General features: G+C 36.4%; 1 long non-coding RNA gene across 1 annotated transcript in view; it reads left to right on the forward strand.

Annotated features, from left to right (window-relative positions):
• Positions 1-13,914: 13,914 nt before the first annotated feature.
• The window catches only part of LOC109270025 (uncharacterized), a 282,742-nt gene continuing 278,717 nt past the window's right edge, over positions 13,915-17,939 (forward strand). Inside the window, exon 1 of the long non-coding RNA XR_002081388.2 lies at positions 13,915-14,086. This is a non-coding gene — a long non-coding RNA (uncharacterized LOC109270025). The remainder of the gene's footprint in view (positions 14,087-17,939) is intronic.

Consider the following 17,939-nt stretch of genomic DNA (forward strand, 5'->3'; position numbering starts at 1 on the left):
CTGAGGAATCTCTCCCGCCTGGAGACGAGAGATCTTATAAGCTACTGAAGACAGGCAGGGTTTTTAAATTTTTTTTTCAACTCTTAAAATGTGAAACTGCATCTACTCTGACTTTTCCATGCTGAGGACTTTGATGTCCTACCTAGCTGGTAGCTAGGTCTCAAGGAAGGATTTCTGAACATGGAGAAGCTTTTTCCTCACTGAATGGCCCAGTTCCATTTCCTATAGCATGATTGAGGAAGGCTGATGAGTAAAAACATGTTCTTGTATTTTTAGGCAAGTGAATGATTGAAATTATTGCATATGAAAACCAAGCGCTTCACAGGGAAGGATGTTTATGATTCAGAGCTGACCTGACTTTGGTCTGGCCAGATCCTTTTGCAATTTGACTTACATCTTGACTAGTCCTTTTGCATCTGAACCCAATGAAATACACATAGATCAAGAGCACAGGGCCACGGAGATGGTACTGGGAAAAAAGGAGATGGGAAGGCCAGGAGAGCAGAGTTACAAGAAAGACCACATGCCCTTACTTGCCAATCTGATTTTGGAGAACAGCCAACCATTAAATGCAATGATCACACTGTCATACTGCTGAATTTGGGAGATTGTGATCACATCAGTGCACAAACTGTTTTCTTCCACTCAGAACACTTTAGAGTCTAACCTTGAGGAAGGTTGAGGACATGCCATATAGCACAATGCCTCTGAAACACTGAAAATGTGGCTGAGTCAGATTGTAAGAGTGAGAGTCAACTTAACTGCATTCCAATTACAGTTTTGCCTCTTCCTGTATTATCCTGGGTGGGTCTTGCCCAATTTGAACTGTGGGTTTCTGATAAGTTAAGTGGTGAGTTAAATAAGGTAAGTTTTAACTTCCTTTCAAGGTGAATAGGGATATGGAGATCTTAACAAGTACCTGTTAGCTGCAGAGTATCGTATTTTCTTGTGCCAGGGAATCCTAGATGAGTGATTGTTGGTAAGCACGAAGTAGTGCAAATGGAAACGCCATCTAGGGCTCATATTAGATGAGTCTTCCCAGTCATTGATCCTTTTTCAAATTCAAGAAGAGAGTGTGAAGCTGACATCAAATTCTCTGTGGTCAGAGCCTCTGCTTATGGTCTGCATTAACCAGTTGAAGAAAACCCCTTTTTTACCTCAGACTTTAATGGTTTCTGTGCACTGTAGTCCCTCAGTGCCATTGTTATCTTGTTCAGCATGAGCTCAGGTGCAGTTTTCTGTGTATGCTTAAAGCTAACTAGACAGCTCTAGTTTCCAGAAGCAACTTTTGTAGGAAACCTTCCCCAAATATGTTCAAAGAACTGGAATTCTGAGACACTTAGCTTTCTTGAGATGTGCTTGGGGATTATCACATCTTAAAATATATATGTATATATATATACACACACACACACATATGTGTATATATATATATACACACACACACATATATATATATATATACACACACACATACACACACACACACATATATTTATATTTATATAATTTAAAGTTTATTTATTTTTGAGAGAGAAAGCATGAGCAGGGGAGGGACAGAGGGAGGGAGGGACAGAGAGAATCCCAAGCAGGCTTCATGCTGTCAGAACTGTGAGATCATGAGTTGAGCTAAAGTCAAGGGTCAGCATGATCAACCAGCTGAGCCACCCAGGTGCTTTTAAAGAGGGGCGGGGAGGGGGGGCGGGGGGGGGGGGAACCTTTGTGGAAGTGAAAATTAATGATCTGTAGACCTGGGGTTTTCCTTCTAGTAATGTCCAAGTAAGCTAATATCAGACTAACTTTTCTGCAGATAATAACTAAATTCCAAAATAAAAATATAAAAAAATAGCAATCTAAAGGCTTAAGAGTGAACAAACACAGGCACATTTTGAAGGAAAGTCCATATCTGGAAAAAGAGAATAGCACTTGGTGATTTCTTCCTTTTGTGTGTTTATGTGTATGGTTTTTAGCCAAAAGACAGGTCCTAGTCTGTGTCATTCAGTTTGGCTAAAATGGAGATATAACAGCTGGAATTGATCATCCTTGAATAAACAGTAAACAGAGTTCAGAGCAACCAGGGGTGCTAGAAAGTGAAGGATGGAGGGAATATGAGAAAGGAGAGAACCAGGGAGGGAAGCCCTAAGTTCTGTGCATAACTTTACCCAGATACCTGGCTGACCTTTGAAACATGCATACACAAAACAGGTTACAAGTCGACTCGTTAAGGCTATGTAACTGAAATACGGGAATGAGTTACAACCCAAGGACAGAGTTATAATTTGAGGCCAAATTACTTGCTCGCTGAAAGGAGTCAACACTCTTTGGAACAATACGAGAGAATCCAGAGTGTGATATTAACAGTATGATAGTACGCTATAGTATGATATTAACAGTATCCATGATATAATCCAAAATTATTCAGTATAGAAGAAAGAGTAGAAGAAATACAAATGACATAAAAATATGAAAACAAATTCATTCCTACTGGCAATCAAAGAAAGCCAAAAAGAACAATTAATTAATTTTAACTTTTCAAATTAGCAAACATTTAAAAAAATGACCTATGCTAGCAAAGGTATCAGATGGACCCTCATCTGATGCTGTTTGGAGTGTAAATAGTTATAAATTTCTTTAAAACCAATTTGGCTAGAGATACTACAATGCCTAAAATAGTTTATACCCCTTCTCCCAATAATTCCACTTGTAAAAATGTATTCCAAAGAATTATCAGCTGTGCAGATTTTATATGATATTCCTAAAATATTTATAATATAATTAAAAATAATCTAACCATCTGAGATTGAGGGGATGGTTAAAACAATTAAATATAATGGAGTAATTTGCAGACATTAAATTATCTTTCAAACAAATGCTGAAGACAAAGGGAAGAGCTCAGGATATAATATTGAGAGAAAATGGTAGGATATAAAGGAGACATACAGGTAATTTTAATTTTCTTCTCTATACGTTCCTGTATTTCTCAAATTACGCGGAACATGAATCTCTCTCATATGAAAGAGATAACATTTTTTTAAAAAATGTATCTACTCTCCATATAACAAAGGAGATTTTTTAAAAAAATTTTAAAAATATTTATTTATTTTTGAGACAGAGAGAGACAGAGCATGAACGGGGCAGGGTCAGAGAGAGGGAGACACAGAATCTGAAGCAGGTCCCAGGCTCCGAGCTGTCAGCACAGAGCCCGACGCAGGGCTCAAACCCAGGGACCATGAGATCAAGACCTGAGCTGAATTCGGACGCCTAACTGACTGAGCCACCCAGGCACCCCACAAAGGAGATTTTCAAAGTTGTTTATTTGACTCATTGTCAGCGCTTGTTTTAACTTCCTCTTGCACCCCTCCTGACCCCTGACTCTTAACTGATGTTCACCTACCTTACACTTTTGTCTCACAAGTGCTCCCTCATCCTGTTTTAGACTAACTACTCAAGGTTGGTTCCCTCCTCCCTCACATTCTTGGGAGCTTCAATTCCTTAGTTACCTGGATCTCTTCTGGTTTCTTCAACCTTTCTTTCTGCTCACTGCAAAATAGTCAATGGAATCACGACAGTCAAGATGATGAATCGCTGGTCTTACAAGAAACATTTTTATAAATTTATTTATTTAAATTCAACTTAGTTAACGTACAGTGTAGTATTGGTTTCAGGAGAAGAACCCAGTGATTTATCACTTACATATAACACCCAGTGCAACAAGTGGCCTCCTTAATGCCCATCACCCATTTAGCCCATCTCTCCCCCCACCATCCCTCCAGCAATGCTGATTGTTCCCTGTATTTAAGAGTCTCTTATGGTTTGCCTCCCTCTCCATTTTTATCTTGTTTTTTTCTTCCCTTCCCCTATGTTCATCTGTTTGGTTTCTTAAATTCCACCTATGAGTATTTGTCTATCTCTGCCTGACTTATTTTGTTTAGTATAATACATTCTAGTTCCATCCACGTGTTGCAAATGACAAGATTTCATTCTTTTTGTTGGCTGAGTAATATTCCATTGTGTGTGTGTGTGTGTGTGTGTGTGTGTGTGTGTACCACATCTCCTTTATCCATTCATCAGTCGATGGACATTTGGGCTCTCTCCATAATATGTTTATTGTTGATAGTGCTGCTATAAACACTGGGATGAATGTGCCCATTCAAATCAGTATCTTTATATCCTTTGGGTAAATACCTAGTAAGTGCAATTGCTCAGTCTTAGGGTAGTTGTGTTTTTAATTTTTTGAGGAATCTCCATACTGTCTTCCAGAGTGGCTGCACCAGTTTGCATTCAGACCAACAGTGCAAAAGTGCTCCTCTTTCTTCACATCCTCACCAACACTTGTTGTTTCCTGAGTTGTTAATTTTAGCCATTCTGACAGGTATGAGGTGGTATCTCATTGTGGTTTTGATTTGTATTTTCCTGATGATGAGTGATGTTGAGCATCCACAAGAAACATTTTAAAAATGTTCTCTATTGTCCCCAAAATGTCTTTTTGTAAGTTGAGATATAACTGACTTAAATGTGTTTCAGGTTTCCCATATTCTTTTTTTTTTTTTAATTTATATTCATTTTTGAGAAAGAGTGTGAGCAGGGGAGGGGTAGAGAAAGAGGGGAACAAAGGATCCGAAGCAGGCTCCACACTGAAGGCAGAGGGCCCAAAGTGGGACTTGAACTCACGAACCATGAGATCATGACCTGAGCTGAAGCGAAGTCAGACGCTTAACCCCCTGAGCCACCCAGGTGCCCCTAACATGTGAGTTTCAGGTGTGTAACATAATGGTTCAGTATTTATATGCACCACAAAATGATCACTTATTTGAAATAAGTCTAATTACCTACCATTGATCACCACACAAAGTAACAAATTTTGTTTTCCTTGTGATGAGAACTTTTAAGATTTACTTACTTTTTAAAAAATTTTTTTAACGTTTATTCATTTTTGAGAGACAGAGAGACACATTGTGAGTAGGGGAGGGGCAGAGAGAGAGGGAGACACAGAATCCGAAGCAGGTTCCAGGCTCTGAGCTGTCAGCACAAAGCCCAACACGGGGCTCGAACTCATGAACCGTGAGATCATGACCTGAGCCGAAGTCAGACGCTCAACCGACTGAGCCACTCAGGCCCCCCAGATTTACTTTCTTAGTAACTTTCAAATATTCACTATAGTCACCATGCTATACATTACACCCCTGTGGCTCATTTATTTTATAACTGGAATTTTGTACCTCTTGACCCTTTTCACCCCTTCACCTACACCCTAGCTTTTTTCTCCTCTGGCTGCCTCTAATCTCTTCTCTGTATCTATGAGTTTTGTTTTGGTTTTTATTTATTTTGTTTTTAGACTCCAGATATAAATGAAATCAGATAGTGTTTGTCTTCCTCTTTCTTATTTCACTCAACATAACGCCCTCAAGGTCTATCATGTTGTTACAAATGGCAAGATTTCATTCATTTTTATAGCTGAGTAACATATCATTGTACATACGTATACCTTTATCCACTCATCCGCCAATGGACACTTGTTTCAATATCTTCACTTTTGTAAATAATGTTCCAGTGAAACTGGGGGTGCATATACCTTTTTTAATTCATGTTTTTGTTTTCTTCAGATAAATTTTCAGAAGTGGAATTGCTGGATCATATGATAGTTCTATTTTTAATTTTTTAAGTACCTCCATACTCTTTTCCATAGTGGATGCAATGATTTACATTCCTTCCAACAGTGTGGAAGGGTTCCCTTTTCTCTATATCATCTCCAATACTTGTTATTTTCTGTCTTTTTGATAATAGCCATTCTAACTGGTGTGAGGTGATATTTCATTGGGTTTGATTTGCATTTCCCTGATGACGAGTGATGTTGAGCATCTTTTCATGTAGCTGTTGGCCATCTGTTTTCCTTGAAAAACTGTCCAGATCTTCTGCCCATTTTTTATCTGATTTTTTTGTTTTTTTTTTTTCTATTGAGTTGTATGAATTCTTTATATATTTTGGATATTAACTCCTTAACAGATATATCATTTGCAAATAACTTCTCCCATTCACTAGGTTGCCTTTTCATTTTGTTGATGATTTCCTTTGCTGTGTAAAAGCCTTTTCATTTGATATGGCCCCATTTGTTTATTTTTGCTTTTGTTTTCTTTGCTTTTGAAGTCAGATCCAAAAATTCATTGCCAAGACTGATATTGAGGAGCCTATGTTTTCTTCCAGGAGGTTTTTAGTTTCAGATCTTAGTTTCAACTTTTAATCCATTTTGAGTTTATTTTTGTGTGTAGTGTAAGATGGTGATCAATTTTTATTCTTTGGGGGCGTCTAGGTTTCTCAGTCCATTAAGCATCTGACTCTTGATTTTAGCTCGGGTCATGATCTCACAGTTCATGAGGTTGAGCCCTGCACTGGGCTCTACGCTGTAGTGTGGAGCCTGCTTGGGATTCTCTGTCTCTCTGCCTCTGTCCCTCTGTTTCTTTGCCCTCCCCCTCCCAGTTGCTCACACACACATGCTTGCTGTCTGTCTCTCAAAATAAATAAATACAACTTAAAAGAAATTCATTCTTTTGTATGTGGCTGTCCAGTTTCCCCAACACTGTTTATTAAAGAGACTGTCTTTCCCTGTTGTATATTCTTACATCCTTTGTTGTAAGGTAATTCACCACATTTGTATAGGTTTATATCTAGGCTTGTCATTCCGTCAAAGTAAGTGTCTGTCTTTATGCTAATACCAGACTGTTTTGATTACTATGGCTTTATTATATAGTGTGAAATCAGGGAGCACGATGCCTCCATCTTCAAATACCCATTATGTTTTATTTTAAGTGAAAATTATTTTTTGGTGGGGGAGGATTTCAAAAATAATTTTTTATCATTGTGAAAAGAAAAACTAAGACAATGAAGAAGTTAGAAAACAGAAAGCAAATATCTCTTCTTTGTCTGCCAATATCTCTTCTTTGTCTCACTGTTCAGACATAATCCCACACTCTATATTAGTGAGTAAATAGGTTGATAGGTAGAAAGATGAATCTGTATATATATATATATATGTGTGTGTGTGTGTGTGTGTGTGTGTGTGTGTGTGTGTGTGTGTGTGTGTGTGTATGTTAGCATGGATGGATGGATGGATGAATGGCTGAAGGACAGCTAATTCGGGAATGAATGGAATCACACATTATAGCTTAGGACCATGACAAAAATAATTCTAAAGTTATTCTAATAGAATAGCAGAATAGTTAGAAAAAAAAACTTTTAAAAGAAAATATAATGGAAGAGGAAGGTGCTTCCTAGAATTAAAATAAATTATAATAAATTTAAATATTGAGATATGGCCTGATTATTACCTGCATTTTTCATAAAATTCAGAATTTTGCCAACATTTTTCCATGACAATAAATGTGAATCTACATATCATTTTAATTGTGCATAGTTTCTATTTTATAAATGTTCTACTTAGTTTTAAAAATGCTCTAAGGAATGAATATTTAGCTTGTTTCCTGTATTCACTATTATAAGCAATGCTTTAATAAATGTCTTGCTATTCATATGTTTAAAAAGTTTTCTCATGATTTCCTTAGAAGCAGATTTGCTGGATCAGAGTCATGTTTTAAATTTTGATATGAATTGCCATTTTTCCTTCAGAAGAAGTAGGCTAATTTATGTACTTCTACCATCATTTTGTAAGAGTGCTTATTTTTCTGCATTTTATGAACTCTCGATATTATAAATTTTGTAAATTGTTACCAATATAATAGGTGAAAAATATTTTCTTGTTTAAATTTGAATACTTGCTTATTTATTGATGTTTGCATCTTTCATATGCTTATTAATCTTTCAAATTTCTTTTGATTTTCTAGTTCATATCTTTTGACTCTTTTTAGCAAAACAATACATATGCATAGTTTAACTGTTCCACTAGGACAACAAGGATCATTAGCAAAAAATAGCATTTCTCTCTTCCATTTTTCTTCCCCTCCCAATCCTGTTATGCCAAGGTAACCATGCTCAAGTTTTTTCAATGTTTTTTTTTTCTGCTATTTATATATTTTATGTTTCTAAATTAAATGCTTCTTTACTACTTCATTTTTTAATTTCAACAATTATTCTCAATTTCCTACTGGATAAGAGGGAGATGTAGCTTTTCTTCCACATTTCCTGCATTCCACCTTATCTCTCCAGACCCATCCAGTTCTCTTTGATCAGCTTTCCAGTATAGGTCTGTCTTAAATCTGGGGTAGATTTATATTCACGTTTTTCATCATTATTACTTAAATATTGTCCACAGCTCAGTAAGTATTACACATAATTTAGATTTTCTTTCTGGTTCAACTTTTTGTTTTCCCTGGTGTTAATAATTACCTCATTTTGGGTTTTGCTTAATTTTCTTTTTTTTTTTTTTAATTTGTTTGTTTCTTTGTTTGGGGGGGAGGGGCAGAGGGAGAGAGAAAATCCCAAGCAGGCACAGAGCCTGAGATGGGGCTCAAACTCATCAACCATGTCATTACTTGAGTCAAGATTCGAACACTTAACTGAACGAGCCACCCAGGCGCCCCAGGGTTTCCTTAATTTTCTGTGTATGCAAGACTCTATCACCAAATTCTCTGCCAGAGTGATAAAACTCTTAATGGTTTAAACACTTTGGGTGATCTATAATTTCTTATTTACTTACTTATTTATTTATTTTAAATTTTTTTTTTTTTTTTTTGAGAGAGAGGGACAGAACGCAGGTGGGAGAGGAGCAGACAGAAGGAGACACAGAATCCGAAGCAGGCTCCAGGCTTTCACAGCTCAGAGCCCAATGCTGGGCTCGAACCCACAAAGCCAAAGATCATGACCTGAGCCGAAGTCGGACACTTAACCGACTGAGCCATCCAGGTGCCCCTATAATTTCCTTTTTAAAAATATAGTCTCCATTATCTTGCTCCAGTCTTAACTACTAGATATTTAGCCTACTGCAGAAATATCTTAGGACTTCTTGCCAATCTGAAATTCCTTTCGCAGCTCCCTTGTGTTTCAGCCCATTTTCCAGATTTTCCCTAATTTTGCTCTAAGACATAACTCCACGATAATACTGACAAAGAGTATTTGAAACCATTTTATTCTTGAGTGCTTGTATTTCTCACATTTCATTGATTATTTACTTGAATATATAATTCTTGGTTGGAAACCACTTTTTCCCTTAAAATTTTAAAGGCATTTTCCTTCATTGTTTGTAGCATTCATGGTGGTGTTGGAAAGTCCAAAATTGTCCTGATTCTTGATCTGTTGTGTTTTTGTCTTTCTGTCTGGAAGTTTTCAGAGTCTATTCTTTTTTTGTGTTTGTTTGTTTTAGTTTAATGTTTTTATTTTTTAAAATTTACATCCAAATTAGTTAGCATATAGTGCAACAATGATTTCAGGAGTAGATTCCTTAGTGCCCCTTGCCCATTTAGCCCATCCTCCCTCCCACAACACTTCCAGTAACCCTCTGTTTGTTCTCCATATTTATGAGTCTCTTCTGTCTTGTCCCCCTCCCTGTTTTTATATTATTTTTGTTTCCCTTCCCTTATGTTCATCTGTTTTGTCTCTTAAAGTCCTCATATGAGTGAATTCATAGGATTTTTGTCTTTCTCTGACTAATTTCACTTAGCATAATACCCTCCAGTTCCATCCACGTAGTTGCAAATGGAGAGATTTCATTCTTTTTGATTGCTGAGTAATACTCCATTGTATATCTATACCACATCTTCTTTATCCATTCATCCATCGATGGACATTTGGGCTCTTTCCATACTTTGGCTATTGTTGATAGTGCTGCTATAAACATGGGGGTGCATGTATCCCTTTGAAACAGCACACCTGTATCCCCTGGATAAATGCCTAGTAGTGCAATTGCTGGGTTGTAGGGTAGTTCTATTTTTAGTTTTTTGAGGAAGCTCCATACTGTTTTCCAGAGTGGCTGCACCAGCTTGCATTCCCACAGAGTCTATTCTTAAGACACTAAAATTTCATGATGTATTTTACAGCTCTTTTCCATTACTTGGGCTGCTTGGTAGGAATAATCTTTAAGTAAATTTGTGTCCATTGGTTTTAGGAAATTTTTTGTATTATTTCTTTGGTAGTTTCTCTCTGTTCTCTGTCTCTCAGACACACACACACACTTGCTCACTCTCTCTTTCTAGAACTCCTATTGGTTATATCTCTTGAGTTAGTCCTCTAATTTCTCATAATGTTAGCTCCCATTTTTCTCTCATTAGCTAATTGTTCTCTCTCTTTTTTTTTAACTGGACATTTTTAAAAAATTATATTTATTTGCTTATTTTGAGAGAGAGAGAAAGAGAGCGTGAGTGGAGGAGGGACAGAGAGAGACAGAATCTGAAGCAGGCTTCAGGCTCTCAGCTGTCAGCACAGAGCCAGAGGCGGATCAAACCCACAAACAGGGAGATCATGACCTGAGCAGAAGTCAGACGCTTAACTGACTGAACCACCCAGGCACCCCTATATTTTTTTCTAGAAGGTTTTTTAGAATTTCTAGACTGAGATCTTCCAATTTTGCCAGATGTTTTAACTATTCATATTATTATGTTCTAGTGGTTCTTTCCTCTTCACTGCATGGTCTCTTTTTATAATGTCCCATTCTTTTTTCTTCATGGATGCTGACTTCTCTAATTGTTATGAAGATACTATATTTTTAAGCTTTCTTTGTCTCCTTGTGTCATATCTTTTCTTCTATGTTAATTTTGGTTTCTGTCTTTCATATTGGAGGTTTTCCATATATATCTTGTGATCCTTATCTAATTATACTTTGGAATGAGGCACTAGAAAGCCAATTGAAAGCCATGTGTTAGGGGTAGGGAGTTGGTATACTTATGGAACAGTGGGCCATTACTCAGGCATCAGAGCCACTCAACTTTCTGTTCTCTACACTAAGATTTTTTAAAATGTTATGGACCTCTCCCATTTGTATTGTCTCCTCTATTACTGTCTTTGTCTTCACGTCTATACTTTCTTGCTCCTTTACTGTCATTATACTGGAATTCCTGAAGGGAATTTAAGATAAATGTATACTTTCAAGCTGTGATGCCCAACTGGAAATCTCATTTTTCCCCCATTGAGATGTTTGTCATTTTAATATCATTTTAATAATTCTATATACAGTAACAACATTTGTTTATATTTTATTTTATTGTCTTTTTTGCTCTTATTTAATTTTCTTTGCCAAAAAAATTTAATCCTTATGTAGTCAAAGTTCTCAAGTATATATCACGTTTAGAAAAAACTTATTCTAAAATATTCTATAACATGTTTTTCAGTTCTTTTTATCATTTTTCCTAATGTTTGAATTTTAACTTTGAGGATAATTTTGTTTATATTGAGATATGGGTATCAATTTATTTTTTTGTAAGTTAAAACTATTAATGTGATATCTGGCAGAGCTTTTTTCCTAACGAATCTCATATTACATCTGTATCATATTTTACATACTCATTTATCTGTCTATCCATTTCTAGATTCTCTGTTTTATCTTACGAATAGCCATGCCCATTGCTGGACCTGTGCTATACTTTAAATATTGTATTAGCTTTGTAGTAAATTTTGATATTTTTAATGACAAATGTCCCCAGCCCTTGGTCTTCTCTGTTATATTCTTTTTGTGGCTCCTAACTGTAATTTCTGAAATGAAGTTTGGGTCAGTTTTCAACTTTGAAAATATTCCATTGAAATTTTTATAGTCTGTATAAAAGTTTAGATTAAATTGGGAGAGAATTCACATTCTTATTTCTTTGAGCCTTCTTAATCTAGAAACATGAATACCTCAGAGGATATTCAGATTGTTACTCTCATGAGGTCCTGTACATTTCTTGATAGTTTCAGTCCAGCTATTGTTGCTATACATGAATATCATAAATTTTCATGTGTTTATCTCAAATTTGCTGTTTTTCCATCATTCTATTATTATTATTTTTTGATGTTTATTTATTTTTGAGAGAGACAGAGACAGAATGCGAGGGGGTTAGGGGCAGAGGGAGAGGGAGACACAGAATCCAAACCAGGCACCAGACACCAAGCTGTCAGCACAGAGCCCGATGCGATGCTCTAACTCACGAGCTGTGAGATCATGACCTGAGCCTAAGTCAGGTGCCCAACTGACTGAGCCACCCAGGTGCCCCAATCATTCTATTACTTTTACTTTTACTTTTTCTTTCTTTTTTTTTTAACATTTATTTTTGAAGGAGAGAGAGAGTGTGAGCGGGGGAGGGGCGGAGAGAGAGGGAGACACAGAGTCTGAAGCAGCCTCCATGCTCTGAGCCATCAGCACAGAGCCCGATGCAGGGCTCAAACTCACGAACTGTGAGATCATGACCTGGACCAAAGTCAGACACTCAACCGACTGAGCCACCCAGGCACCCCTCATTCTATTATTTTAAAACAATTTTAGTTATTTCTTCCATATTTTAATATCTCATTCAATAAATATTTCAACTCCCACTATGTTCCAGAAAGTGTTAGGCACCAAGGACATAATGTTACTTAAGAAGAGACATGGTGCCTGCCCTTAAGTAGATCATTATATCATTTCCAAATAGTGTAACACTTTTTCCTTTCCAATGTATATTCTTATTATTTATTTTTATGATTCTACTTATTGGCCAGATATTCTAATATTTCACCAGTAGGTGTAATGTTTGCTACTAAATTCTGGTTTCTAAAGATCTTAATCATGTTAAGAAATTACCTTCTGTATTGTGTTTGTAAAAGGTTTGTAATCACAAACAATGTTGAATTTCATCAAAATCCCTTTAATTGTTGATGTGTTAACATGTTAAACCACCCTTGAATTCCTGGAATAAACTCCACTTGGTAATTACAGAGTATTCTATTTTTATCCTGCTTGACCCAATCTAATAATGTTTCATTTAGGATTCTTATAGGAATAAGAAAACGATCTATAGTTTTCATTTATGATCTTTTTTGATGTTTGATATTAGGATTACATTAACTTCAAAGTAAATGGGAAGTTCTCCATAGCTGTTTCCGTTAAGAAACATTTTTAAAAGCACAGTAATTTTTCTTGCCTTTGAAAAGTTGGAAAGAATTCATGGGCAAAGTTAGTTAGATTTCTTTAGTGATGTTCTGTTGACACCTCTTAATTTTTTTTTATATATGTTTATTGGTCTACTCATTTTTAGTTTGTTAAGAACCAGTGTGGGGACTTTTTCCTTAAAAGTGATCCATAAATTTGATCAAATGTATTGGAATAAAGTAACATTTATTATCCATTTGTGAGTTTTTAAGTGTCTTTTGCATCTGTGATTTTACCATTCTTCACATCCATTTATTTGTATTTTAACCCTCTGGACCTTGGTTAAATTTCTCAGAGGGCTATTTAGTGGGGTTATGCTTTTCAGTGGTAATATATACATTTTTAATGTCTATAATTGTTTGGTCAATGGTATTTGGGGTGGAGAAGAAGACACCCGGGTTTGACTTTCTGTCTTAAAAGTAGAAGCTAACGTACAACTATTTGAAGAGATGACAGAAAAGAACAAGATGGAATAGAGAACTATAAAAGGGGGTTTCTGATGGAGTTGGTCAGAAACAAATAATTTGGGGGTCATATGTAGACCCATTGTATCTGTGCCTAAGGATAGCATTTACCAGATCCCTTGCTGACTTGGTAGATAGCTATTATATAAGATGATAGACAATTACAGTATGCAGGAATTGACCAAAACATTATTTCAAGTTTCTCATTATATTGATGCAGAAACTAAGCCACAAAGAGTTGAAGTGATCCAGTAGATTTCTTTACACTATGCAACACTTATTTTGTTTTAAAATAAAATATATAGATGTAGGTTAATAGGAAGAACTGCAAGGAGGCACTTCTATAAATGCTTTATAAATATTGTTTGGATATGATGCCAGACTCCATGTTCATTTCCTAGGTGAAGAACCCCAAACACTAGGAGACTAAAGAAGAAGAAGTTATGATCCAAATCAAGTCTGAAATTTCTTTCAACTGATTGCTTTCCCTGCTAGTAACTCCATAGGCAATACTACTTCTTTCAAAAATCAGTGAACAGAAGTGCTATGAAGAAAAAAATTGGGAGAAGTCTTCATTCTTGTAAGTATTCATAGAAAAGATTTCTAATTGTTGCTACTCTTATTAAGATAGGAAAACTAAAAATAATTGTAATACTCAATGCTTGCAAGGGTCCAGGAAAATTGGGGCCCATATATTATTATAAAACAATAATCTTTGGAATGACAAATTTGCAAACTAAGGGAAAATGCTGTATGTATGAAGGTATTTATTGCAGCAGCATCTAGTAAGAAAAAGACTTGAACAACAGAACTAGTCAGAAAGGAAGGTCTAAGTCAATTGTGGTGCACGTGAGAATATTGTGTGGCTGATGAAAATATCATTATCATTAGGTATACAAGCATGTAACAATGCCCTTACTTTTGTGTCTTCACTTGTCTATACGGGGCTCAGTTGGCTCCATACATGCCGAAATCAGAATGAAGTCCAGCTGGACTCTTATCTGGGGACTCTGGGAAGAATATGCTTCCAGGCTTATTCAAGTTGTTGGCAGAATTCAGTTCTTGGCAGTTGTAGGACAGAGGTTGCCATATCCTTGCTGACTGTGGGCTGGGCTTCACTCTCATCTTTCAGAAGCTTTCCCCAGATTCTTCCCTGTGGCTCTTTCCATCTCAGTGTTGGAGAACCTCCCTTGTGCTATGTTCTTCTCACAATTTAAATCCGACTTTCTCTTTTGCTACCAATTGGAGGAAAACTCTCTGCTTTTATGGGGCTCATGTGATTAGGTTAGGTCCACATGTATAATCTCCCTATCTTAAGGTTAATGTCTGCAAATCCCTTTTGCCAGGTAACTTAATGTAATCATTGAACTCAAACGAAGGGGCAAATAGGGTTATGGGGTCATCCTAGAATTCTGCCTGCCACACCACAGATAACCACAGCTCCCACTCTCCCTTCCTTCAGGTCTTTACTTAGTGGTTAACTTTTCCGCAAAATGTTTCCCAGAATTTAGCTAAAATTTCAACTCTACTTGTAATCCTCACCCAAATGTCTACCCGCTTTGCCTGTTTCCCCAACTTCTCTTTAGGGCTTACCTTCTCACGTGCAATATGTTTTACTTCTTTATGTTTGTTATCTGTCTCCTTCAGCACACGTAATCTCAATGAGATCAGGGACTTTGTGGTTGTTTGGTATAGTTCTTGCTCCTAGAATGGTGCTTCGACTGTAGCAGTCACTCAGTAAATATGTATTTAATGAGTGAATAAATAAATGGCACGAAGTTATATGTAAAGTATGATTACAGTTACTTAAAGGTGTGTGGTGTCATGCTTTCTCCAGAGTCGGTTGTTTTAGAAGTATCCTTTCCTGTCACTGGTTGCATGGAGTCAGCTTGTGGGTGTATGTGACCCAAAAACTGAGAGCTTCTTTGCACTCTGGCAGCTACACTTGGTGGCTTATGGTCATCACCATAAGAAAATAAAATTAAATAAAGGTATGAATGAACCTAAACACAATTAAAATAGTATCGTCAAGGCGGTAAGATTTTAGTGGTTAAAAATCTATTTCTTAAACTTTGCACTGTTGTTACACTGACATAATTAAGAAGAAGAATTCTGTTCTCTGGGGAGTGGGAATTTGCCAAGTATGACATACCTAAGTAAGCAGTTAGTTTTGAGGTAATGCTAAGGACTCTGTGGCTCATCATAGACAGAAAAGCATTGCCAGATGCAATGTGGTAGAGGAGAAGGAGCATGGGAAACTGAATCACAAAGACCTGGCTTTGAGTCTCCCTTTTGGTATTTACCAATTGTGTGACTTGAAAAGTCACTTAACCCCTCTGAGCCTATTTCCTCACTGTAGAAATGAGGACACTAAATACTTTCATCATTGGGCTGCTATGAGGATCATCTGAGATTCTGTTTCTATTACTTACCACAGAGCAAATGCTCAGTCTTATTTTATTTCACTTCATCCAGCCTATTCACCCTTTTGATTGCCAAGAGAAAGGCTGTTCGTGCTGTACCAACTTCTCTTCTTCATCTAACCTATATTCGCTTACAGAGAAGGACTTTCTGAATTATTTGATGAAAGAAGTGTCACCATGTTTAAAAAATAATATCGGTTCACAGTGATTTTAATTAGTCTAAAATGACAGAAACCAAAATTCCTATGTGGATGTAAAGGACTTCTTCTCTGAGCTCCAAAAGTTCTCCCTGTACCATCACGTTATCATACCTTGAAGTTATTTAAAAACTGCATTCTGTATGACAAGAGGTTCAATATAAAATATTGGTCACTACCAGATAGAATGTTAACATTTTAATCAGAAAGAGGGAACAATGAATATAAGTTCTGATCCAGTCAGTTTCTCATTATTTAACCTTGAACCATTCACCTTACCTGTCTTGGCCTTCTCATACATTCTGAGAATCCTTGCATGAATGAAAAATGACCCTTTGTGGTAAAATGAATCCCACAGTAATAAAAACTATTGCATTTGGAGCATCTAGTATATTCCAAGCACTGTGCTATATTCTTTACATACATTATCTTTAAAACTGAAAACAAGTCAAACAGCAAATATCATTGTCTCCATTTTATCTTCAAGGAAGTTGAGTCTCACAGAGATTAAATAAATTCTCTAGACAAACACAACTAAATGTTCCAGTCAATCTACTGCTATAATCTATTACTTTGAATTTGGATCATTCTTTTCAATGCATTTACTCTCTGGCCCCTTTACTCAAAGAGGATTTGGCTCAACATTCTATTCCTTCATCTAAGACATCAGTTTTAAAAAATGAACAAGCGTTTGGGTTTTTTTCCTTACTAAACCCCCAGTACCTACTACAATACCTGTTACATAGTAGGTGTTCAATAAATGACTTTTGAATGAATGAATGAATGAATGAACAATATAGGGCCAAGACAGAGCTCTGTGTCATGCCTCCATTAACATACAATAGTATTGGTCTTTTCAGTTACAAATCCACTAGCCTGTATAATTAAGATATCCTTGCTTCTACACTTTTATCTACAATTACTAAAGGGAGACATTGTGAAATGTTTTGGTATGATTAGTTACACTATATCTATGGTTTTCCCCCATTCTGATCATTTTCTCCCAAATTCTGATAATATCATTTTACAAAAAGTAAAGTTTAAGGTGTATCTTGTGTCTTATGAGCATATTATTTCTTTCCTCTCTTAAGAGTTCACAAATATTAGGGGCGCCTGGGTGGCTCAGTTGGTTTAGTCCAGCTTTAGTCCAGCTTTGGCTCAGGTCATGATCTCGTGGTTCGTGGGTTAGAACCCCACATCAGACTCTGTGCTGACAACTTAGAACCTGGAGCCTGCTTTGAATTCTGTCTCCCTCTCTGCCCCTCCCCAGCTCACACTCTGTCTGTCTGTCTCTCTCTCTCTCAAAAATAAACATTAAAAAAAAAAAGAGAGAGAGAGAGAGAGTTCACAAATATTAAATCTTATCATTTGTCCTAGAAAACTACCTGGGGTAGACATTAAGCACATTACATATTTTTACAACACACTCCTTTTAGTGAAGCAATGTAGTATTTTCTATCTCACTTCTTACAAAATTTCTGGCAGAATTTTAATGATACATTTGGGAAATTCTCTTAACCTACAACAAGCATTTATTGAAAAGTTGCAATGTATAAACACTGCATAGACATCCAACCTACCTTATCTCATTTAATTTCCCCCAAATCTATGAAGTATCCATGAATATCTGAAATGTTTAAATCAGGAAGCCAAGACTAAAAGAGCTAATTATTTGCCCAAGGTCACCCATTTGACTAAATAGTATGGTCAGGATTCAAAGCCAGGCCTCTGAGTGCAAAGATTATGTTTTTAATGAGCATATACAGTGCCTAAAATATAACTTTTCTAGACAAGGAAACACCTATTATGTTCT

Source organism: Panthera pardus, unplaced genomic scaffold (assembly GCF_024362965.1).
Source record: "Panthera pardus isolate Hobbes unplaced genomic scaffold, ASM2436296v1 HiC_scaffold_20, whole genome shotgun sequence".
NCBI classification, from domain to species: domain Eukaryota; kingdom Metazoa; phylum Chordata; class Mammalia; order Carnivora; family Felidae; genus Panthera; species Panthera pardus.